Source organism: Accipiter gentilis, chromosome 19 (assembly GCF_929443795.1).
Source record: "Accipiter gentilis chromosome 19, bAccGen1.1, whole genome shotgun sequence".
NCBI classification, from domain to species: domain Eukaryota; kingdom Metazoa; phylum Chordata; class Aves; order Accipitriformes; family Accipitridae; genus Astur; species Astur gentilis.
In genome coordinates, this window is record NC_064898.1 from 21211222 (window position 1) to 21238037 (window position 26816).

Here is a 26816-nt window from a genome sequence, read left to right on the forward strand (position 1 = left end):
TCATGGAAGTGACGGGGCTGTAAAGTGTATGAAAACTGGGCTGATTATTTCAAGCATCTGGAGAGGTTCAGAGATAGGCTCCAGTCTCAGGTGAGAAAGTTAGCCCCTTAAAACTCAGTGGATCTTGAAACTCTATAAACCTACATTTTTTGGTGACTTTCTTTTAACCTAACCGTGTTTCAGGTACTTTTAACCATAGAAAATAACCAATTGATTTCTAAAAACAAATACAGGACTGTGCGACAGAATCCTTTTATGTCCATTAGTGTTCAACTAGGATTTAAGTACACAAAACCTAAACAGAATTCATAAGTGATATACATAATTTTACCATTCCAAAGACTAAAGCAAATTTACTTTTAAAGATTTTAAAGACACAGATAACTATGACTATCTACAAATATACTTTCAAATGAGATAAATGAATTTTTACAAGTGCTTTGGTGCAATGATTCTTGATTCAATTATTTAATAGCTCCTACATTACTAACCTAAAATTCCTCAAAGCTTAGACATTGCTAAAATACTTAACCATACAACCTGGCAGTAATTCTTAACGAAAAATTATGGCAATGCTCTAACAGTGGAGAAAATATTTTGACAACATTGTAATTCAAATTGTTGCATATGAAACTAACATCAGTTTTAACTGTATTTTCATTCAGGGTGCTTGTCCCAACCCAAACTATACTACAATCATTGTTATGATGCAAGGTTTATTCAGAATTTTGCTGAAAAGCCAAAATCATACACCTGGCTGTGTCCTCTCACACAACAAGTGCCCAACTGCGAGAACTCTCATAGCTTTGCGTACAGTTAAGGTCACTTTGTGTTTGAAAACCAAATATTTTAATGCACTTCTGAATTGCAGGTGTACATATGGAATCAGCTCTTAAAATCTGAGCTAAGGCAGTCTACAAGGTAATCATTGCTACATGTAAAGTAAATGTAAAGACACATAAGACTGAATCCATGTTTCTGCAATTTTACTCAAGCATAAGGAGTGAAGGTGTGCGAGCTGTCCAGAAAGTGGCTTTCCTCTAGTGCTCAAGGGTTACTCAACCCTGAGCACCTAAAAGCTTGCCTACCAGGAGGTAATCAAACTCATGACTGCATCATTTCCAACAGTCGTGGAAAGAAGAAATAAGTAAGAAATACATGTATTACCATTAATTGATGCTAAAAATCACATATGAAATAACATATTGATTTATATACTGTATATATTTAAAGACAAAACACTGACAAGGCCAAATTCAGATTTCACTTTCATCATCATAGACCTGTATTAGCAGTGTCCATCAGCTTAAGACCATCAGCTTTTTTGTTACGTAGCAAGCTACCCAGATCACTCCAGAATATACTGATGCTATTGCAACTTTCTCAAATGCCAGTCAGAATCTAAAAACCCCCATTTTAAATATGTCTTTCAAAGCTATTTGGAGAAATCTGGATAATTGCAGAAGTAAAAAAAAGGTTCATATATAAATTTTAAAAAGGCTACTCAAAAAAAGATATTACACCCCCCCCCCCCCCCCCCCCCCCAAAACAGGACAAGCAATAGCTACAACATGGTTGGGGAGTGGAAAGAATCTACGCATTCTGTGACCAGACACACATCTACGCTAATAATATTGGGTAAAGCCACCTGTACCAGGGCACTAAAACGTCTCTCACAAACCCCCATAGTCCCGTATTTTAAAGCAGTAGGCGACCTTTTAGCAACCTTACTACATCCCACCAGAACAATGCAGAACTGCAAAGGCATCCTCTTGACTGTAATGTTTATTCATACACTGTTAAAACACTATATTTGAAATAGCCTCTTATCAGAATGTGGAAAAAGTTTTTTTCAAAAGAATTTGACACCACTGAACTTACCCTGAACCTACCTGACACTTCTAGGCTATTTCAAAGTACATAAATAAAAAAAAAATCCTATTAATAAATGATTTAACTGTCCACATTTTTTTTTTTAAGTTTGTCACTGCCTGTGTGAGACAAAAACACTTGAATATGGGTTGTATATGTGCAACTAATTGCTAGACAACACGGTAAGATGGATTCAAAAGATAATGCAATTTCATCAGCTGTAATTGAACCATTGTATTAGACAGGATGGCACGCGCTTCTGGATGAACTTGGATTAACACATGGCTCAAATCCACATGCCCAGCTATCATCCTAATTTGATAATAGCTGGTGCACAAAGCAAAACTGAATATTGTACAGTACACTATGTGAACTGTGTTTAACCCAATACTGTTGTGGAAAAATCTCACTAATTTTCTTTTTAAAATATTAAGTAGGCATGACAAAATGGAGCAAATAGATTTAGCTGATATTCTACCAGCACAAATAACTGTAACTGGATTACAGTAATGTTGGACATACACTAAAAATAAACGCTGAGAAGAGTTTGCTTCGGGCAAAAATGTGCATATGGGAAACAAAAAGTGCATATGGGAAACAAAAATTATTAATAGAGTTCTGAAAGGGAAGCTAGAAGCATGGGCGAAGATGATTTAGATGTAGTAACAGATTTTTCCCTCCAACCAAGAACGCAATGTTACAGAACCATGAAAAATACAGAATGAAAGTAATAAACATGGAGTGGACCAGCTTATTTAGTGGTCCTAATATTTCTACAAATATTTTTCTAGAAAGAAAAATAATGAGAACAGTGATTAATACAATAGCAAGGCTACTGAAATAAGTCAAATGCAATTTCTTTGTAACTATATTTTTGTTTGTTTGTTTGCTGAAAAGCAATTATGCTTGTATAGAAATAATAGTCTTAGGGGTGACATAGCCTAGAAGGGATGGTTGTGATTAGTCCAAGGTTAGGCCAGGAGCCAAATGATATGACACAACTCATTGCTATCACAGGGTACCTAGGAAATTTTGGGCAAATCGCTTGACTTCCATGGCTATCCTACATGTAAAATGAAAAACCCCCGCTTCATTTAATGAAACCAGAACATAAATGGTGGGCAAGGATGCATCTGAAATAAAACAGCTCAGCTTCTATTTCAGGCCTGACTGCTCCTCCCTTCCTCCGGGTGTGCAAGACAAGAGAGGCATGCAGGACTATAACACCAAAAATAAAACAGTGAAAGAGGAAAAATATGATAAAAAGTGGTTATTTAAAAATTTCGCCATTAAGGAAATTTCATTGGTAATCTGTCAATGGTCTTTAATATTTTGTTTACTTTAAAAAGTTGTACGATCCCCATATCCTTTAAACAAAAGGATGAGTCTCAAGCTTTGAAGTTTTATACAAAAATATCAGCACAGCACTGAGACACAGCTCCCTGCACAACATATATCTGCCTGTATGATCAAGGGCACGTTCTTTTGATTTCTGTGAGAGGGTAGAAAAAGCTTAAGGAGTTACAAACGCAAACATATCCATTCTCAGTGTTAGCTTCATGTCCTAGGGTTAACAACATAAGGAAAATAATTTAGAAATCAGGATACAATGAAAAAGAAAAATGACAAGGATTTGGAAGGGAACTCTATCAACAGAAGAAAACAACCCTCAGCTGGGAATATTAAGTCAAAGTCAATCATGTCAAAGCTGGTGGAGAACAGAGCAGCAGGTTTACCAATTTCACATCCAAGTGAATCAAAGAATCATCAGATTGCAGTGGAAAGACTGAAACACAAGAGCATTTCCATGCCAATACAGAAACATCCCTTACAGGACCTACTATTTTCAGGTGGAAGTATGTAATCGTTTGTGGAGTGCTCTCCTCTGGAGAATTCTGTGCACTTTATTTTAGTTCACATTAAACTCGATTCATATAAAGCCATTAGGCAAAATAACTTAGATGGAACTGCAAAAAAGATCTGTTTAGAAAAGATAGATTAAATGCAGAGGGTAGAAGGGACAGCAAGAGTTGCTGCAACCGTCAATTTCATTATATGGGAAATACTGATGCCTCTTTTCCACATGCTGTTGAGGACAAAAAGGGCCAAGTTCAAGACTTTCCCAAAACACTTAAGCTTGAACTTCCACTCACTATTATGAGAAACAGAATTTCTTTGCCTGAGTAACTTTGGCCAGGTAGTTTGTGACAAGCACTGCTGAGTCCAAGGACTTTAACCCTTCTAATAACCCTTCAGTTTACAGAGTCTAATACTAGCACTTTGGCAAATTTAAGACAGCTTTTTTAAGACCTGATTCTGCATTTCCGATTTTTTAGGAATTGCATTTCAGAACTTGAGTATCAGTCTAATACTCCAACATTGTTTTGCACGTAATAAAAAAGGATATAAATAAGTGTTCATGGCTAATAGTTACTTAAAATTCATAACCCCAAGTTCAGTTGCATGAAGATATTCAGTACCTTAAACTATTCTTATTTGTCTCTCTGTTAAATTAGGAATAAAACAGCATGTTATTTACTACAGGTGATTTTTGATTTTGAAAGAGAAATTTAACTATGTTGGGTCTCCATTCAGATAGTAACCTAAGCAGTAAAAGTATACCATAAATACCCAGGAGATATCTGTAGAATAAATTAATTAGGGGTTTTATTACAGAGTCACATTGCATAAAGATATAAGCACTGCATGCATTGCATAAAGAAAGAGGACAATATAACCAAGCTAGAATTTTTGCAGGAGTATATTTTTACTCCAATGCTGGCAATCCATGTAGCAAATAAAGAATGCCAATTAGCCAACTCAGGCAGTCTTATTTAGGTGCAGTGCCTGTTACAACATCCTCTTTCCAACCAGTTGCTTCCCATTAAAGTTATTTTGAAAGAACTTCACTCCAATTTGTTAGCAGACAATGAGATATTGTTTCTTCCCTATGAAGCTCTTTGTGTTATGTTCATAATACACAACACCTTTAAAGAGTTTGGCACAGTTCTGGCACTGTCTTATTATGGGTCAGTTGTAAGCTTTCGCTGCAGATGAACGGAAAGCAGAGAGATGTGATTGCAAAGCACAGCCAAAAAAGACAAGGTTTATAGCATACCTTACCAGGAATTCAATTTACTAAGCTCCTTCTTCATTCTTTGGAAAATAAAGACTTGTTTTAAGTGACTAACATAAATTTCACAACAAAAGCAAAACCATTTGACTGGAACATAACTAATTCAATATTAAAAGAATAATGAAAATCCATCTTGTTTCTCTACCTGGCCATACCTGGCCACCCCGAGATTTCATTTCAGTTGAAAACAATGTCTAAAAAGATTTCGCAAACAGAAATATCCTAGTGTGTGTTTTAAAAGGAATTACATACAGGTCCATGTGCTGTGTGTTTTATATAGCAATGAAATTCAATGAAAGTACACGAATCAGGAAAGGGAAGTAGAGAAGCAAGATGAACCCTTGATGGCTTTATACTAAAAAGAACTTTACCCATAAACACAGTCGCTCTAGACATAAGAAGTTTGTGTGTATTTTGGGTATTTTTTCTTAGTATCTGTCTTCATTACTTTGAAGAGTAGGAAAAAAAAATCTATTTGCATTATTTGGAGCACCTATAACATTACATCATATCTGCACCAAGTGACCTCAAGGGCCTGGACCAATTGCTCTTTGCTTTGATACAGCTAGAAGTTATTGAGCTCAATGCAGGACTGACAGGGTAAAATTCTAGAGTCTGTGTTATACAGTAGGTCAAACCAGATAATTGCAATTGTCTTGCTAGCACTGTACGTATGACTGAAACCAAACTAATAGCTAAGATAAGAAGTAGTTTCTCTGTATTAGTGGATGTAAAAATGTAAAAACAGCCTGCTATTCATAACTATTTGGTTTTAGAAAGAGAAGATAAAATTAAATATGCTTCCCAGAGTGACACTTTGGAGGAAGATCTCCAGGATCCAGCAAGTGAGGGACCAGCCATGTGCCTGAACCATCTACAGCTATGTTGGTTAAAGCAAGAGGAAGCATGGTGATACAGGAGATCACTTTTCTTCATTTAAATTGTAAGGATGACTTATTTCTATAAAAACATCCACGAAAGTAAGCCCTCAGTAACAAAACACATGACTTCTCTTGGAACCACTTGCTATCTTAGGAAAACAATCTGGTCTACATAACAGAATCGCATGGAAAGCACATTAGCTTGTGAAGGAAATAGAAATGTTTTATATTGTCAAGTAGCAAATTACATTTAGATAATTCAAACAAGTCTGGCCTGTTTCTTCCTTTGGTAGAAATCTCTGACATTTTGCTTTTCTAACGTGTGATGGTAAACAGGAAGAATAAAGGCCAGAAGAAATGAGCATCCTGAAGCTGAAGCCACAACAACCTTTTGATGTCATAGAACTAGAGTCTACATTCCTAAAGGAGATGTCAGAGCAAATCAAAGAATAGTTGAGGAGTCATACACTGAAAAGTAGGCAATGATGTGTATTGCAAGGTTTTTGTTTTGCTTTGCATCATTTATTGAAACAAATTCCAACATTTAGCTAGAAAAGCTGCTCTTCAAATAGCTCTCACTCTGAGAAACATTTGCCTGAGTTACTTTCAACTTCCATCTCCTTGCTTTCATCAATTTATTTCTATTCTCTAATTTTACTTTAAATCCTTTGTCCCCGTCAGTAATCATTACTTTCAAATGAAAAGACCACTATAGATCCCATGGTTTGTTCGTCTGTTTATCCAGTTTAACTAGTCCCTCATAAGTTGCTCCATCCTATAAGCATTTTACTGTTTTCTCTAAACATTATCCACTCTGAAGGGGATTAAACCTTTGCAGCTTTATGTGATAGCTAGCTGTTAGTGACAGGCTAGTGACCAGAACCTTATGGAAAAAAAAGAAAAAGAAAAAGAAAAATGAACAGCCCCTGGAATATTGATAAAACAAGTTTAGAAAAACAGTCCACATACTTGGGGAGTACTTGCAAGGCAGTTCTTGGCAAACTGTATTCATTACCTCAATATCCTGGAGTATGTGTACAAATACAGCATAACATCTACATACTGAAAGAATAATGCATAGAAAAAACAGTCTCAAGCCAATACATGCAATACTATTACTATAAGGTGCATTATTTCAAAACAAACTGAGTTGATTTATTAAGTCAACATGTAAGCCAAGACTCTTTGCTCTCCAAACCCAGGTATTTTCTATTCTGAATGTTCTTATAGAAAAGCGTTCACAGAAAAAAACCCCCTCCAAAATCCAAAAAACGTGCTGAACAATCAGAAGTCTGGTCCCTAATGTTTCAAAATTCAGTATTTTTAATCAGTATTTTTAATTCCTCTTTGAGGACCCCAAAAAACCTTTTTGGCTCTAGCTTCCATTTATTAAATGGCACTTTAACATTTTCAAACAAATTTTGAAGTGATGAAAACCTCAAGCTATTGTCAAGGTCACACAAATATCTAGAGCATGGATGAGAAAGGACACTTTCTGAAGAAGGTTCCATTCATTTATGTTACAAGACTACGTTAAGAATCATTTCATAATGCTGCATTTGCCTCTCCATTGACTAGAAGGAAGTTTACACGACAAACTCACGGGATGGTGTTTATGTTACTGGCACCCATATTTAGCTCCTTAATGTCTATAAACAATTTTTATCTACAGTGGAATGTTGTCTTCAGGTAAATGAAATACCAAGTAAGACAATAATTTACTGCGGTTATATAAACTCCTATCATTTATTGAAGAACCTAGGTGACCTAAGAATCAAAAGCTCATTTTCCAAAGGGCCTAAAGTATTGAAATAAAATATAATTAATCAGAAACTACTTTTATCTAGAGGACAACCTAAGACTGAAGAGTTCCTCATATGTTCAATGGTGACTATTTGGACTCTTTCAGGGATAACATATCCTTCAAAAAGCTGTGTTTCTGGGTAGGTAGGCTGATAGATAGATAGGCAGATAGATAAAGGATTTATCCTGTATTTCAAACATGCCAGTAAAACAATCTACATATTACTGATCTTAATATATGCAAATACTTAAGTTTAAATTATATTCTTCATTTTTTATGAAGATTAAGAGTCAATCACTTCACACCTATGGGCTGGTTAGCTGACTCAGTAGCTTCTGCAACTTCACAGTTAGCTGTAGCCTAGGTGAATTCATCTAATTTTGCACTCTCATCCAATTCTGTTGCCTTTCCACGTTTCTTACATGTTAAACAACCAAAAATCCAGAACAGACCCTCTGTTCATCTTCTACACTTTACTTTCCTTTTCTTTTCTTCAGACGCCTTTTTCTGAACTTTGTCAAAAGTTTTTAAAAATACAGTTACATTGTATGGCTATACTTTCTTTCTGCACACACTCAGTTACTCTTCCAAGGAATTAATTAGAACAGTCTTTTGACAAAGCCTTCCCTTTAGAATAACTATGTTGACTCTTCCTTTGTGAGAATGCATTATATTTTCAACCATTCTAGGCAGTGTAAAGCAGACTTCCTGGTCTATAATTCTTTGAATTATCTTTAAAATCTATTTTAAGGAAGTTGCATTTTTCATCTTCCGTTCTTGTATTTCCAAAAGCATCCTAAGCCATAGGATACCCATTGTTTTAGCATTGTGATAATTTTAATTTTCAGCTCTTTCCTGGGCTAAAACCCCATGGTCTCAGCAGTATGCAACTATTAATTTAATCAAATTCCTCTTTTATGGCACTTTGAATTTAGACAGTTTCCCTGACATGTTCCCTGTAGAGAAAAAAACCAAAACTTCCAACATTTTTGTACAGTAGAAAGTGAAGCAGACAACTAATTAGAATTTAACAATAATTTTATCTTTTTCAGTGGCCCTTTTTTTGTATCTTGCTCATCTATTAACTCCTTCCAGTGACTCTTTGAGAAGACGTGCTTAACAAAATACTAATTTTTTTCTCCATTAAAACTTTTAGCAGGCATTTACCATAGCTATATATTTAAATTGTCAGAGTTCATGGACATCTACATATTTCTTGCTTAGAAACAATACTAACTTACTGTAATAAAATATTTTGCTCTTCTAGTGATTTTTTAAAATATTTCTACAAAACCAGCTTTTCGATTTGTATGAATTTTATTCTTTGAACTTCAATATTTCTGTGACACCCCACCCCCCCCCCCCCCCCTTACAAGGATATGAATTTTACCTCATTATGATCTCTACATCACATCTAGGTTCTATGCATTGGTCAGGACTAATTTAAGAGAGACTTTATGCAATTTTCTGATTATTTTATATCACCTCTTGCATCTACCCCATCTTGATATGGGTTGACAACTATGTGTTCAGTTTGCTTTCACTAACATTATATTATATGATTCCTATGCAGATCACAGTAATATCCCATGGATTTTTTTTCGTACTAATTCCTTAGAAGTATGATGCTCTAATTTCTTCATTTATAAGAAAGTTCCAGTTTATCCATATAGATAATTTACACGTACATATTACTCGAATTTCATAAACAGAATAAATTCCTTGTCTCAAAGAAAGACCAAAGAATGATATGGAAATAAGTATGGTAAACAATTAAATATAGCCAAAAAGAAATGTTCCTCTGAAATGCATTGTTAACTCATGGAACTCATTGCCTGTAGATAAACCAAAACCTAAATATGCAGTCTTGGTAGAAGCTATGGTTATAGTTCATTTATAATGTATATATAATCATAGTTCAGGACATGAAAATAAATAAATAAATAAATAAATATTAACTAGATAGTCCCAAGAAAAAATAAACTGTGCTATTGGCAGATAACTCTGGAAGAGCGGACTACACTTCTCCTGAATTTCTGTCTCTCTACCACCGTGTACAGAGCATTAGTCTTTATTAAACACCAAATCTGAAATTAGACAAAGAAAACTTCACACAAATGTGAAAGTATATTTTTAACTAGTTCAGAGCAAAACATGATGACACATTCATCTACCATTTCAATCAAACATAATTTTGTTCCCTCATGACTAATGACTGATTAGTGAATTGCCTTTATGCCAAAATAACTGTTTCTAAATACGTTCTTAAATAGATATAATGATTGCAAAAAATTACAACAGGAAAAAGGGAGCATATATCAACAACAGTCTTCCAGATTTCTTTCAGCCCGTGTATATATTGACTTGTAAAGGCAATACAGAAAGTTTTAGGGGAAGAGTTCAATAAAAATTTGTCATTGGGGAGAAAAAGGAACTAATTACTTGAAATCTCTAATATTTAGTGCTTCTCAGAAAATATTTTGGAATAGTGAATCTCAGCAAATAGCGTTATCTGCAAAGATACTTTTCCAGCTCTGTTTTGTTTGTTATTTAAATTCTCTAGAAAGAGAGCTACTGGAGTTCAGCTGAAGTTAAAATTGGAGACGGGCACGAAGGGTAACAAGAAAAGTTTCTATAGGAACACAAGCAACACGAGGAAGATGAAGGAAAATGGGGGAACATAGTGACAAAGACATGGAAAAGCCTTGTTGTAGCATGACTTTGCTTTCTCAATCTTTATAGGCAAGGTCTGCTCTCTGGCCTCCCTCATCCCTATGATGAGTAGCAGACAGATTCCAGGGGTGGAAGTGCTGCCTACAATACAAGAATACAAAGGTAGAGACCACTTCAGTAAATTGGATGCATACAATGTATCCAAAAGTGCTTACAAAGCTTGCAAACTTTGTAGTGAGACCTCTCATCTTTGAAAGGCGGTGGTGTCAGGAGAAGTCTTGATAACTGAAAAAGACAAACTTCACATCCATCTTCAAGAAGGGTAAAAGGAGGATCTGGGGAACTGCAGGATGGTCTTCCTAAAGTTAGTCCATGGGAAGGTTATAGAGCAAATAAAAAAAAAAGCTCACAGTTCACAAATTGGAGGGAGCTGTTGATCCACTGATAGGCGTGGCTGTCATTCATAGGAATATTGACAGAATGGAGAAATACACCGACAGAAACTTCAGGAAGTTCAAGGAAGGCAATGCAAACTCTGGCACCTTGGGAGGAATAATCCCATGCAACAGAACTGGTTGGGGCCTGACTGGTTGGAAGCAGGCTTGCAGAGAAGGAGCTGGGGGTCCTGATGGACAAGTTGAACAGGAGTCAGCAGCGTGCCCTTACAGCAATGAAAGTAAACCATATCCTGGTCTGTATTAGTAGGAGTATAAAAAGAGTGTTAAGGAAAATGATTCTTCACTTCCACGGTGTATTATGAAAGCACATCTGAAGTACCATGTCTGTTTCGGGCTACCAAGTAAAAGAGAAATAAACAAACTGAAGTGAGTCTGGTGGAGAGTCATCAAGATGGTCAGGGGACTGGAGCACATGATGTGTATGAACAGGATGAAAAAGCTATTTTCAGGCCAGGAAAGGGGCTAAGGGGCAAACCTAGCTGACCCTCTTCTTAAATGGATGGTTATAGAGAAGCCAGAGCCAGACTCTTTTCAGAGCTGGGCAGCAAAAGGCCAGGGCCAATTAACACAAGCTGCAGCAAAGGAGATGTGATTAGATGTCAGGAAAAAAAAAAAATTACCATGAATTCGTGATCAAGCACAGGAACAGGTTGTCCAGAATATAAAAAACACTGATGCTTATACAAGTGTTGCAAATGCTTCCTCTACTCAACAAATGTCCCCTAGTGTAGATCACATCTTTTGATGTTTGACTGATCACTCATTGGTGTCTCTGCTTCAGACACTCAGCTAGTGTAAACCACATTAGAAAGTTACCTTAGTGTAAATTAAGCTAATCATTTGATAGGAGTGACAATTGTTTCATATTTCCAAAGACAACTAGTTGGCAAGAGTCAACTCAGCCTCGTTTACCTCATTCTTTCCTCCCAGCTATTTTTTTAAAATACTGATTGTAGATCTTGGCAGGTGAAGACAAACTATTTCAGTCTGGAAAATTCATACTGTGGAACTGCCAAGAAGCTGAAAGAATGTGAGAAAACTGAAGAAACTATTGAAACAGTCCAAAATAAATCAGCTTCATGTTAATTAACCAAGGACATTCAACATGGCACAAGGGGACACTAGTGTGCATTAAATCCTAATAGTCTGTTCTGTTTTAGAAATAAATAGTATATTTTTTTGTCAACCTCTTTTGACAGCTGTTAGTAGATTGCCAGGGGATTAGATTTTCGAAGTTTGTTGACAAAGTATTTGTTTCACAGGGTGAAAGGTGTCTGAAAGTTTAATTGCCTATCTTTTGTCTTCTAAATCCTTTATTCTTGGAGTGGTTTGCAAGACAATGGACCTATAAGCAACAATCTGAAGACAGCAGTGTCAGGGCCCTGAGGGCACAAGGAGACTTGACTCTCCCCGCCCATCTCCCCCAGGACCCCACTTCAGCCAGCCGGGGGCCATCAGGCCCGGCCCTCTAGGATGGGGTCTCCAGCTCCGTCACAGCTCTGCTCTCCCCCTCCATGGGCCCTACTGAGCTGGGCCCACCCGTGGGCTGCCATCCCAGCCTGGCCCCACGGAGGTGCCCGATGCCCCAGGCTGGAGCTGCCCCTGGCTGCGACACCCTGACCCGCAGCCCCCACAGCTCCCGTCCTCCAGCGAGCCACTGCTCCGCACGACACTTTGATGAGCAGTTGTATTAACGTGGATTTTTTTTTTTTTTTTTTTTTTTTTGCATGTGTCCGCGTTCATGACCCACAAATTTAAGGAATCGGGGAATGCAATGCACAAATGCAGTCCCTGGAGAACCTGCTCCCATGTGTTCTGTGCTATTTGAGGACGTACGCGCATACTTTTGTGTAACAAATTTTGTTTGGGTTGCAAGTTGAAAGTAACCAGTGCAGATTTAGAAAATATTCAGAGATTTTTATTTCCTCACAGCCAAATAATTTAGAAAAGTTTTACAGGCACAAAATCGTTTATGTATAGCTGGAATTTTGGCAGCAAAATTCAAAGCCCAATTATCTACATAAAGCCATGCAAATAACTTCTCTATTGAATGCCTTCTATGACCTTCGCTCATCTTCATCATTTTTCTGTTCTAAGACATTTGAGATTCACTTTTCTCTGGACAGAAGGCTTTTGTAAAGATCTGTAAGCGGTGTTTTGCCAATATATCTGTATTTCCCATTCAAAAGCAATCTACCTGCCCAATTAAAACAGAAGTTCATACTAAATCAATATTAGACGTTAATATTTTTCTCTTACTGAAATAAGCAGCCTTCTGCTTCAAGTAACACAAAACACACACCATGACTCAGATTGTATTTGAATTACTGGTTCAAAAAAAGGAAAGCAAAATAAAAGCTATATTTACAAAACTACTGGAAGCACGACCTCATTTTTCACCGCAGCTCATGTGTTGAGACACTCATCCAAGACAAGGTCACCATGGAGTCTAACAGAGAATCTTGAACTTGCTTTAGACACAACTCAACAGATTTATCTTGACCTAAAACCAATTCTTTGCACTTTTCAGAGTATTTCAGTTCAGGATCCCGCTTAAGTTATCCAGCAAAAACAGATGATCCCAGACAACAGCGATCAGACCCTCTGTGCTGGGATGCCTGTTCCCAAAGAGGAGTGGATAGAGCACAGCCAAAAAAAAAAAAAAAAAAAAAAAATTATCTCACCATTAGTAGGAAAAACCTGACAGTACAGGGTGACTTGTCTAAGCTCATCTCACCCTAAACTGATTTTAGCTTGTTTAGCGGTGATAGTAATTCCCTAGCAATCAGGTACCTATTGCTTGAACTTGATCTAGCTTCATTTTGACTGATAACAAGTGGTTATTCAGTATGAATTGAATTGTCTATGACTCTAAACTAAAACGTGGCATGGAAGAGAGCAGGTAAATGATGATACCAGAGCTCTCAGACTATAAATACTAATCCTAAAAAAAACCCCAAACCCAAACCCCAACCCCCAAAACTCAAACCAAGGCTTAATGGTCCTGGCCACTTCTAAACTAAACTTGAGCACACCTCACATTGATTGCCCCCATTCTCAAACACACATCTTCCAGAATCTGACTCCTAACCTAATCGCTTTGCTAAAAGGTAGACTGGAAGTTGTTTCTTATTCTTCCTTTCTCTAAGCATCAAAACACAAATAAATACTGCAGGATACATTTCGGTTTTGACAGAAATAAAAGAACAAAACAAAACCCAAGTAATCAGTACATTGATTCATCATTATAGACCTTTTTTTTTTTTTTTAATGCCACCACAGAACATGTGGAATCTATTATAGTACTTCAGGTTCAACATATAACATCAATTCAATAAATTCTATGACATTTACTTTGTACTTCACCGCCAAACAGACGTGACCAACCTGACTCTTCCTTACTCTAGTATGAGAAATGTCTGGGCACATATCTTTGTTTTCCATGCATGTATGTGGACAGATGACTGGCGATCAATATACAGGGTGTGCTACTGTCTTGTTTTCTTGAACCTCTCCCTCTGCAGTGAAGAGAGCCACCTCCAGAACCTTTTCCAGATTAAAAACCATTCAGCAAAATCTACTGAAATTAGTAAATAATTCAAGGGCAGTTAAAAATTTGTTTTGTGGTAGCCTTACTGGTTAGCAAACAAATAAAACATTCTCAGCTCCAGTTGAGCTGCTACATTTTTCTCTTTTATTCATGTCAGCAACCAAGGACAGCACATACACTTTCATGTAGACCCAGTTCACAGAATCGCTGAAGAGTTGAGGTGGGAAGGAACCAGTGCTAACCAGAGGGGAAGGATCACCTCCCTCAACCTGCTGGCAATGCCCTACCTAATGCAGCCCAGGAGGCTGTTGGCCTCCTTTTCTGCAAGGGCCTGTCGACTTGGTGTTCACCAGGACCACCAGTTCCTTCTCTGCAAAGCTGCTTTCCAACCGGTTTGTGAAAGACATTCACTTCCCATGTAATTGAATAACTTCACGGCAGATCTCTGCTGTCAGTGTGGGTCCAGAATAAAAACAAGAAATGGCAGTATGGGACTCTGCTGAGTGATTAGGGTAGTCATCTGTTGAGGGAAGGAACTGGGTGCCAGCATAGCTTAAAACAAAGTATTACCTTATAATTCCCATTTGCAATGTTCAAATCTCTTTGCTTTGACTGTCATACATCTGGAAAACTGTGAAACAATGAACCCAAAAGTCTGGAACACACGAATGGCATATATCTGGATGCATGGAAGAATTTTGATAATAGGACCTTAATAGCATGTCTCAGTTGTCAGAAAAAAGAGGTTAGGAAGAGAACCTTACTTCACAAGTGGCCTAGAGGGCTTGACATAAACCAGTGGGCTCAAACACAGCAAACAGGTGAGTAAATAGGACATGGATTTTGTCTGGGACTGTGATATTTTAATTGAACTACTCTGTAAGAAGAGCGCTCACCACAGCGTAGCAAACACTGCCAACGTGGCAATTACTTTCAGTTACATTTTTTCTCATAAAAGTTGTCAACTTACCTCTAAAATGTAAACATATCATAGCATTCATAAGTCTACACCTCACACCCAACTTAGTCTCAATCCTGAAAAGCGATTAATTTAATCTCATTTTTAAATCTGCAAGCTCGGTGAGACATTAAATCCCGTTTAGCGAATTTATAAGTGAAACTCATTCAATGAGGAAAAGCGCCTATTTGCTTGTGCTTGTAACTCTAACCCCATCTCATGAACGGCTGAATGACACTGGAAACAGAACAAAGCTGGGCTGGGCACTGAACAACGCACTGAACTACACCTTAGCACGCATGCACTGCACTGGTGTCGTGGTTTAACCCCAGCCAGCAACTAAACCCCACACAGCCGCTCACTCGCTCCCTGCCCTGCAGCAGTGTGGGGGAAGAGAATTGATGGGTAAAAGTGAGAAAACTCATGGGTTGAGTTAAAGACAGTTTAATAGGGAAAGCAAAAGCCATGCACACAAGCAAAGCAAGACCAGGAATCCATTCCCCAGTTCCCATGGGCAGGCAGGAGTTCAACCATCTCCAGGACAGCAGGGCTCCATCACGCCTAACGGGACTTGGGAAGACAAACGCCATCGCTCCCAACGTCCCCCCTTCCTTCCTCTTCTTCCCCAGCTTTATCTGCCGACCATGACGTCCTATGGTCTGGGATATCCCTGGGGTCAGTTGGGGTCGGCTGTCCCGGCTGTGTCCCCCCCAACTCCTTGTGCCCCCCCAGCCTCCTCGCTGGTGGGGTGGGGGGAGAATCAGAAAAGCCCTTGGCTCTGGGTAAGCCCTGCTCAGCAGGAACGAAAACATCTCGGTATCATCAGCACTGTTTCGATCACAGATCTGAACCATAGCCCCTTACTAGCTATTATGAAGAAAATTAACTCTATCCCAGCCAAAATCAGCACAACTGGGTACAACTAATGGTATAATACAGAGGAATTAAAAGTCTGTCTCCCTCCCCAAGTGCAAATAAACACCGTATTTAAACAGTCACAAGCAGTTCAGAATCTGGTCCTCAGTACTTCCATCTTCATTACAGTCACATTTCTGCTTCTAGAGCCAGTTCTCATCAGATTCTAAATAATTCTGATTACGGTAATTTCCATTTTTTCAAGACCTTTGCAATTCTGTAGTTATTGATGTTAACTACAAAAAGAATAATCCTCAGTTTCTCCAGTAATGAACCACTGAGTTATCCCGTGATATTATCTCCCCAGACCCTGAGGGTGACTTTGAAAAGAATGTTAGTTATCTCTAATGGAGACATGTAAACAGATGTTATATTTGCCATCTGATCAAGCTTTTCAGAATGATCATTAAAGTCACTTACCCATATGGAACTTCATATGTACCTACTGTTTAACTGGGCAAAGCACATTCATTGGACTGAAGAAAATATACGATCTGTGATAGCTAAGGAAAGACTAGGAATCTGAACTTTCTTTTCTCCATTATCCTCTGGAAATAAATTAGGGTTATCTCAATGAAACTGTTTTTAAGACATCTATCTCACCTGCACCAGAACAGAGAGTCTGTGCCGATAATCAGGAAGATCTTACAGTTAAAATAACTAAATCATTCCCTTGCCTGCTAGCTTTGACCCCATCTTTTGCCAAAGTGTTTCTATGTTCTGCTGGAGAAGCCATTTAAAACAACATTATCACATGTGGTATTGCATATGCCTAATTTTCTCACTATTCAATTTGAAAACATTGGGTCTAATTTGCAGGAGATCAAAAAAAACCCCAAAATGCAGCTGGTGTCAACCTCAATTTTCTTATATACTTCATGTGCTTTATAAGGCTGAGCAAATCCCGAATTATCAAGCATGAATAAATCAAGCATCCAAGATCAGTGTGAAGGTGGGTTTAGGTTTTAGGTTTGTCTTTTGTTTGTCTTTTTTTTTGTTATTACTCTGTGTTCTAGTTTGCCCTAGAGTTTGTTATCCAAGTGATCATGTTTCCCCTCGCCCCTGCCAGTTCCCAGCTGTACTCCCCTTACACTTTCTTCCCCAGAATCCATCTAGACAGATGGATTTATATAACCACTAATGCCCAGTTTCTAAGCTACTCGGATTCAAAATGTAGCTGTGTTAACACAGTGCTGTTCCCAAGCTAATACAGTCTGTTTCTCAGTTTGGCTTATTATGCTGGGGCATAAAAAAAGAGAGTATGTGCTTTCAGTTCCAGTGCACAAACAGATCCAAGGATGGAGCACTTGTTACAGCGAAAGGCTGACTTCATCTCGGAGATAATCATGCTTAATCCCTGGGCAAACAGTACCCATGTACTTTGGTTAGCAGGAGGAGCAGAAAGAACCTTCAGCATGTGGAAGAAAAATTAGCTCTTTGAAGACTTTATTATCTCTAGTAAATATAGAGAGAGAACTCTGTGAACTCTGGATTGTAACTCAGCCAAATTTGTTTGCATTTTCAGAAGGACTACCCTTAATGAAAGTCATCTGGCTCTTCTAGAAGTGCTGGAATATCAGGAATACAGAAACGAATTCCAGGCTTAGTTAGTTATTTTTGAAAATAGATAATGTCTTTTCACTCCCTAATATCAGCCCATAAATTACTAAATCATTCTGCCTAAAACTGTGAAAACACAGAAACAAAGGATTGGATCAATTAGCCTGAGACACAGAAACACAGCATGGAAAATTTTAGCTTAACATGTAAATTTGTCAAAGTTACAGACTGAAAAGTGATTGTATAGGTAGAATCAAGCAATTCTAACAGTAGTAGGTGTTATCAGCTCTGCATACCACACTCAGTTGTGATGGCTACGACAGAATAATTACAGTGACTTCCTCCAGTTAAGTAACTTTGGTTTGTAATAAATCTCTAATTTACCCAAATCAAGCTTTTTCCTTGGTATACACTTATAATAAATGTTTCCTATATCAAATAGATAATTTGTTTGTTATAGCATCAGTAATATAAAAAGAAATGTTGACTTTTTTTCCTAAATCCACTTGATTCAGGTTCCCAGAGCGTGCTGCATGGGTGCGGGTTCCTTTGTCCTCCTTGCAGTTGCTCCTACTGGTTCTGCTCTCCTTCACTCTCCACACCAGCCCGTTTCAGCCTCCGTTCCTCAAGTTGCTGGTTACAGTCCCATTCCCCTGGCTCAGACGTCTTGACACTTATATTTTACTGTGTTTCTGCTATTATAACTATTTCTGTCATAAGAGAAGGGCATTTCCCAAGCCGCCTTCTTGCTCACATTTAGATAATATTACAGATACTGAGAAATACATTGTCATACCTTTACCAGGAGATTCTCTAATGAAAACTAAGTTAGCACTTCTGTTACAAGGTGTTTCAGCATCTGACTGAGGGTTGATAAACATATTAAAAGGAATATACGCTAGCCAAGTCACTTTTAAAAACAGCTTGGATGGTGCTGTAAAGGGGAAACCAGCCACCAGTCACCAGACTGGATCTAGCAAATTCATGTTAATTAATTTTTGTACTTCATTAAAGAAACTAGGATTTCCAATTTAATAGGCCTTAGATTTTACTTCCCATCCTTGTCCCGTGGCAGTCCAGAGTCTAAGTATCCTAATGACAGTATGCAACCAATTAGCACAATTCCATTTATTATACTCATGTTGATATTAATGACATCAAGTGCATAGTAAAAAAACCCCAGCAAATAAACATGGGTTAGATGTAAAACACATTACTTCTTTTAGAGCCTTTAAAATACAATTTTTTTGAAGGATACCTTTCAATATGGACAAAGGATGGTTACCATTAAATACACGTTATCAATCACTCTTGATGTTTGTTTTGAGCAGATTGCTGATGTTATAACTCATTCCAAGATAAGTCTATGTTATTGTAACTGCTACACTTGACTGATGATCATTTTTTCCCCCTACTGAATATTCTTAATGACAACATCAGATTTCATTTTATTGTGCTATTAGTAACTAATAAAAACAATAAACAACAGAGCATGAGTTTCCAAACAAAAAGCTGCTGCATTTAGTGAGTCTGTACTGGCAAAGTCTCTGCAGTAGTAGGTGTTAAGAGCTGAACTTCAGCAAATATGGAACAAAACAACAGATGAAAGTCTGTGCTGTTCCTCTGAGAGATGGTCCACGTAGCACAGGCATCAGTAAAAAGAGCTACTGCTCAAATCTGAAGGACGATAATTGCCTAGCACTAGCTCCCTGTGTGCCTTTGTGCATCCAGGTTAAACCCCACTGCCAAGGGGAAACTGCAGAAAGGCGCCGGGAAGGTGGCGTGACGTTGTTCATGTAAGGAGCCAAGCAGTCCACAGGAGCCACTTTGGGCCATTTCCCAGTTCTTTGAGATAGAATCCACAAGCCTGAGGTGTAGCTTTGGTCAAATTTAGTCTCTCTCATACCAGAGCCCTTGCTAACAGGAAAAATCTGTGCAACTTGCAGTAATATCCCTGCCTGCCTATGGACAGTGACACCGCATGTAATACCCAAAGCCCACAGCTATGCTATGTTTGGGATAACGTATTTTAGTACACTAGTCTCTCCAGCAGCCCTGCTTTCAGGAAGATTCCTTACACCAGCATTTGCAAGCATCCCCAAGACGAGGATCTCGCAGACTTCCTCGCTCAGTGGAATCCTGCCCCCCCTACAAGTGATGTGGAGTTTTGTATAGGTAGAATCAAGCGATTCTAGTAGTAGTAGGTGTTATCAGTTCTACGTTTTTTATCAGTTCTATGTTTTTTTTCAAGTTCTGAGGGTTGTCAGCCCGGAGTCAGGGGCTATAAAATCCAAATGGAAAAACCTCATCTACTGCACTTCTAGAACACGAATTTAGTTTCCCCACGATATCAAGCAAGCTTTTTACACAAAAGAAATTTAAGAATACTTTGAAGTCCAGTCTTCTCAAATTAAGGTTTTTTTCCTTACTAATAGTTAACACCTGATGTGAAAGCCATTTTTAAATTCTTTTGATCCCAGTCAATGAATTATGGCAGAGTATTAAGAACAGGTCTATTTACACGAAGTGCGTTTACATTTAAATTAACCTTATTTAAATGCAACTTTGATTATTTTTAATGCTAATATACCAATTTTAAAATTCCTTATTAATTTCTTTTCTGACCAAATACATTTAAAAAGGGCAGCCTTGAAATAGTTTTCAAAATAATGGATACAAGTCTGAATAAATTTTGCAAGAGTACTAATCAAGCATAATGATTCATTAAGAACAGTTTCAAACAATTAAAAATATAAAACCTGACACTTTCCAAGATGGTCTCAGTAAATAATGTTATCTTTGCTACAAATTTATTTTAAAAGTGACTTTAATGAGTGAACCATCTTTCCCCCACCTTCTGAAGAGTCCTTTAGAGTGTTGCTCCTAAGTGCCAACACAATATGTAAATATTTAAGATTCATGCTAGTCTATCAGCCTCCTGAAACAGTTTCAATGAATACACAGAATGCCCTCATGATAGAAACTCTCCAGGTTTCAAAAATAACATTGAAAATACAACAACTTCATCTGTCTAATTTTGCATATAACTACCTGCATATGCCAGCTTGTGTCCCCTTAGTTAATGTTCACTGATTGTACAGACACTCAACCCAGACCAAAACAGACACATTATGAAAATATATTTTCAAGTGATTGCACACTTGAAAAGGTCACTGTACAGACTACAAAGCACTACAGGGATCACACACACACAAAGGATTAAAAATTAAGCAAAAACAATTTGTATTTTTCAATATTGTACACTTGGCCTAGGAATATGTTTGCCTGCAAAACTACTACACCTGCTACAGTAAGAGAAATATTTTCAAAAACATTTATGAAATTTAGAAACCCATATCACATTCCTAAATGTTTCCTCCAAAATAAATAATTACTGATAAGTAATTACTGATTACATTTCCTCACTTGGCTTCAGCATTTTCTATACTTTAGGATATTCACTTCCTATTGCTCCACAGACTGCAAGAATTAAACCAAGAATGGAAGTTTTTGGAAGTTAACTGTTGAGATCAGGCATGTGGTTCAAAAAATAAGGAAAGTGTGCAAAAGAGCTAAATATAACTTGCAGTCACATTGTATCTTCATAAAAAAGGAAAAATCCTGGCACGGAGTAACCTAATATACATTAAGCAAAGCACTGTAGATCAGGGCAAGGAAGGATGAAATCAGTCCCCAGTTACTAGCAACAGAGAAAAAAATAATGCCAAATAAATTAGAAAAGATCATAATGACAATAAGCGGCCTAAAAATTGCTAGATAAACTCAATAAAATCAATAGGATATGTTAAAGAGCAGAGCAATTATGTCTTTTTGGAGACCTTTTTTCAACATCAATCTCAGCAGTTTTCTCCTTTTCTGGGCTCAACTAGGGCCAGCTGAACCAAACTGGAGACTCAGATTTGTAAAGAAAAAATCAGAAGGAAAACCGCACAGCTGACATCCTGACTACCACTACAAGAATTTAAGAGTTGGAACCGGTTGTCCAGAGAGGTTGTGCAGTCTCCATCCTTGGAGATTTCCAAGACCAGGATGGACAAAACCCACAACAACTGCCTATGAAATCAATATTGACCTAGCTTTGAGCAGGAGTGTAGACTAGAGTCCTCCCAAAGAGGTCTCTAAAATGTAATCAACAGGGTATATATGCTATGAATCTTAAATGCCGATATATGAGTTTGAAACCTTTATACATTTATCTATATAGAGAATAATATTTAAGATATCAGAGAAGTTTTATGTAGTATACATACATACATAGTATATTTCTATTAAAGTACTCTCCACCCAGCTTGCTGCTTTTCTTTTTTTTTCCTTTTTTCATTTTCCTTACCCTTTTTTCCCCACAATATTTCGCACTCACAGAGTTATTTGTCCTTCTACTTTCTTTCCACTTTATGAGGCTGATCTGGACTGCAAATTCCTGAACTAGATCTCAAATACTTTCAAATTCTTCACAAATTCATTCCATACAATTTTTTGCATTTTGTACTTTTGAGATTTTTGTATAAGAAAGTTTGCTTTTCTGTTGCCCTGTAGTTGTGTGACTCCCTTTTAAAATTTCAGAGGTGAAATTATGACCACTGGGACAGAACGTTTTTCCAAATATTAAGTATCACACTGAAGCATGTGCTGCGAATAATTTCTGTTTCATTTCAATACAGAGATTAAAGAGAAATTGCATTTGCTCATAAAGGCCAAATCATGCTGCTGGTTTTCCAAGATTAATATCTAAAAGCTCACAACCTCCTTGTTCAGCAATAATGAAGTGATATCTGATTAGAAACATGTGCAAAAGTAATCTAGCTGAAGGAATGAGTCACACAAAGGTGTCAAATCATCAGACAGAGTCAAGTAATCTCGGTGCCAAATTCTAGCTGAAACCAAGATAGATCCAACCGTGCTCTGACTTGGCCAGTGCTTGCACAATAGTTTGAATGACTGGGAATGTGCAACATGCTTTCTCTTTGAATACAAGACAGAGTTCTGTAAAGCATTTGTGCAGCTAGAGAGAAAGCATTTCTTTACCCTGCTCTTTCATACTTCTGATCTGACATAACACAATAATTCTCAGAAGTGTGAATATATTTAAATCTTCAGTTCTCATTCAACATTTTGTATATATTTCAAGCAATGAGGCTCTAAACTTGCTGTAGAGAGTCAAGGAAGTATGAATTCTCCATATCCCACCACAGTTGTTCCATCATAAACCTCTCGGACAACCTCTTCATAAAAAGAAATTCAGAAGTAGGTAAATATTTAGCAAGATAGGGAAAATCTGTGTTCCAATAGGGTTTCCTCAAGAAGGGTGGTTAAACTATGAATTTCAAACTTTCCCAAACACTCAAACAAGAGAGGATGTACCTTCAGTAAACAGGAAGGTTAATGACTTCATCTGAAAAAAGTTATAGAGATCAAAACCTACCCCTTTTTCACAAGATTTTATCATACAGTTAAATCTGAACAAGCAGAGTTTGTTTATTTGACATTTTAATACAAAGAAAAAATTGCCATTAAGGTGTTCCGTAGATGAAGAAAGTAAGATGCAAACAAACCTTGATATGAAAATAGATTATTGCCAGTTGCAGAGATTTCAAGGATTAATAGATCTATAGCTTATGCTGGAATTCTGAAGTCCTAGTGTCTGTTCATAATGCAGTTATTTTAATTCTCCCTAGGTTACCTGTTAATTTTTATGCTGAAAAATGGATGCAGGTACTGAATGACCTGATTAAAGCTGGTTTACATTGCTCATCTGTGAATCAAGCTAATCTGTAGGATTACTTAATCTACAAGGATTGTGTACACAGGGAATTTGCAGGTGGTCTATAAAAGACATAAAAAATTATTACTAAGTCCTTCCAGTTATTGGTGTGGTCTGTGACTTTGGCATTATTATCCCTCAGATACCTGATGCATACGGTTTTTACTTATCTTAAAAAGGAAAATAATACCAATTTCAGGGGCACCATTTCTTCTAAAAGCAGGGAGATGCTTCAAATTAGAAGAGATGATGATCTCCCAGAACTGCAGTATCATCACCATGGTTCTAGGCTTGGACCCCAGAGCTGTATTTCTGATCATTGTCTCTGTCACCAGAGCCTCTGGGGCAGGTGTATGGAACAAAAACCCTGGAAAGGTACATGCTTTGCTTCCTCTCATAGATCTACCATCCTCTCTTGCTTTTTTAAACTGTTACTTCTGTGCTTTCTGCAATACTCACTCTCACTGTGGAATGGTATCACAGCAAAAGGAGCCCTCTCCTCTCATTCCTTCTCCTGGAAACAGCAGGTCACTCTGCAGAAAATGGTCTGCCGCGTTTTTTAATACATGAATTGATCTGTCAGTTAAATCCTGCCCACACAAATGCCCCATTATTTGTCACATTTTCTGCTGCTGTGGCTCATAGGTAATCTTCCTGACACAGCAGTAGAGCCTTACTGGCTATAACTAGATGTTTCTGTTTAAAGACATTTTAATTCTTCATGAAAGATTCCGTTTCACAGTTTTGCATAGGTGAACCATCAATATATGCCACAAAATAAAGCACAAGGAGGACAAAGGTTTTCTCAAAAATACAACCTAAGGCTGCAAAATAATTGGGTTCGTTTTCTGGGTTTTACTACATTGCCTTTCTCCATAATCCAGGTAAAACCTGATCATTGCTACATCATTTGCAATAGAAAAATAACATATGTGATTGTCTATGTTGAAGGTAGTCAAGTAAAACAATGCATTCAGTTAAGCTGTGACCTTCTGTTTATACACTGCTAAAAGCTTCCATCTAAAAGACACAGCAGCCAGCATGTTAATTGTTTTAATTATGGAGTACCAGTAGAGTACACAAACAGAAGCCAACTTCACTCTTGCAAAGAGCATTACATTTAGATGACTGAAGAACAATTATAGCAAATTGCTTTAAGGATGACATTATCTGGTGGAAAAATAGGGGGAAGGGAGAAAAAAAAAAAAAACAACACCCCAATTCCTATACTTCTCCTCAACACATTTCCAGTGGCCTACAACATTCTACCTCTCCAGAAAGAGTCCCATTTACCACGTCTTCTCTCAACTAGAGCTTGTATGCAACTCACCAGTTAAAAAGAAAGGGCGTGAAAAATACTTTAGCTAATACTTGAGCGTTCTGTATTAAACTAATTGCAGTGGCTACAGAAGCCACAAGATGGCACACTGTTTGTTCCCTGTTTCTCACAGTATAAACAAAAGATTGTGCTAGGAATCAGAAGGATGAACTACTGCAGCTTTATTAGTTCCATTATCTATTCAACAACAAACACTCGCCTCTGAGTGCAAAGTCTAAGATTTTAATTGCAGCAAATATTGAAGTTTCGGGGAAAAAAAAAAATAATTCGAGGGCATCCATCCATTTACAATCAACCTTTACAAGCAGGACAGTGACCACTTTCACTTTAGTAGATCTCTGTGATCCTTTTTGTCATCCTTAGCATGAACTCCTCCTTCAGCTTTTCTAGACACACTTTCTGGCATCATACAGTGATTTGGTATCACACTTATTTCCAGGTTCATGCACTGAAAACTGTGTCCTGCAGAATGCAGATACAAGAAACTTGAAAGTAAATACCAGCTTTGCTTCTTGTATCTCACTAGTTCACACTAGACCAAGATGTCCAGCAAGACACTTCCTGAGACAAATAAACATTGCTTATAAAAATCCAAATGCCTCTGAGTGTTTTGCAGGCTAATTTTACTTTTAACACAAAGAATATAATTATAAAATGTATCTATAAACCCCTTTCAAGTGAGGTAGCAAAGCAATACTCCAGCTCCCTTAATAAAAACTCTTTGAGTGGCAGTGTTTCTAGGTTTCAAATATTAAAGCTACATTTTATGTGGTGCTTATCTACCACAGTGACAGGATTCTAAAAGACGGTTTCCAATTCAATCCACAGCAGTCCCATCTACTGCTTATTGACGTTCCTAAGCTTGTGTAAAATTATATCGTGTTTTCTTTGCAGTCTGGGAATATTTCTCTGTTTTGGATTTTATTAAACCTAGTAATCTAAAAAGCTAAATTCATGTTACACAAGTCAGACTGCAGTCAAATACTAGAGAAGAGTTTCATGAGATGAAATGCTTTCTCCAGCCCTACCCCTTCAGATCTCTTCAGCGGAACTCTTGCACCCTGAAAGGACAGGGCACAGCTACAAGTTCTTACCTTTACTATATTGTTTTCTAGAATCAATTCTTAAAGTTCACCAGCAAATTGTGTGTGATGAAGTGGTACAGGAACATAAACATTTAGAAAAATCATTTGGTGTGCACTGTTTATAATTACCAAATGTTTCACGTCATTCTCAATGGTGCTAACCCAGGTCTCATGTAACATTAACCTATGTGCATTTAGTATAGAAGTAGTCCAGAAATATCTATATGATTAATCACCTCAATATAGTAGATCAAGACCTGTTATTAAGGGAGTTGCAGTTTCTGCCTCCAGAAGACAACTGCTTTGTACGTGTGAAACAAAAGAAACATGCTTTTATTGTCTCTCATTCTTTGCCTTTGAAACTCCCTACTTTGACACTTCAAAAAACAAAACCAGAAGGCAAGATGAAGATGATGACAGCAGGGGAAGACTCAGGGAGAAGGGGAAGGAAGACTGTATTTCTTACCACAAGGGTTTGTTATGGCCATGAAAGATTTATGAAGTAAACCAATTATAGATAGCAGTTTCCCTATCAAATGAGAGTAAAATTACATTAAGAAATGGAATACATTTTTCTTCCATTCAATCGTGTAATAAGGGACACTAGTGTTCAACAGACTACAATAACTAGAAGGAAAGACCCGCTACATCAGGCAACACGGACAGCGGGATCGAGTGCACCCTCAGCAAGTTTGCTGACGACACCAAGCTGTGTGGTGTGGTTAACACGCTGGAGGGAAGGGATGCCATCCAGAGGGACCTGGACAGGGTTGAGAGCTGGGGCTGTGTGAAACCTCATGAAG

At 37.6% G+C, this 26816-nt stretch overlaps 1 protein-coding gene across 18 annotated transcripts in view; it reads right to left on the minus strand.

Moving 5' to 3' along the window:
• DLG2 (discs large MAGUK scaffold protein 2) overlaps positions 1–26816 on the minus strand; it is a 1018327-nt gene that overhangs the window by 449215 nt on the left and 542296 nt on the right. The gene's annotated exons all lie outside the window — the stretch shown is intronic.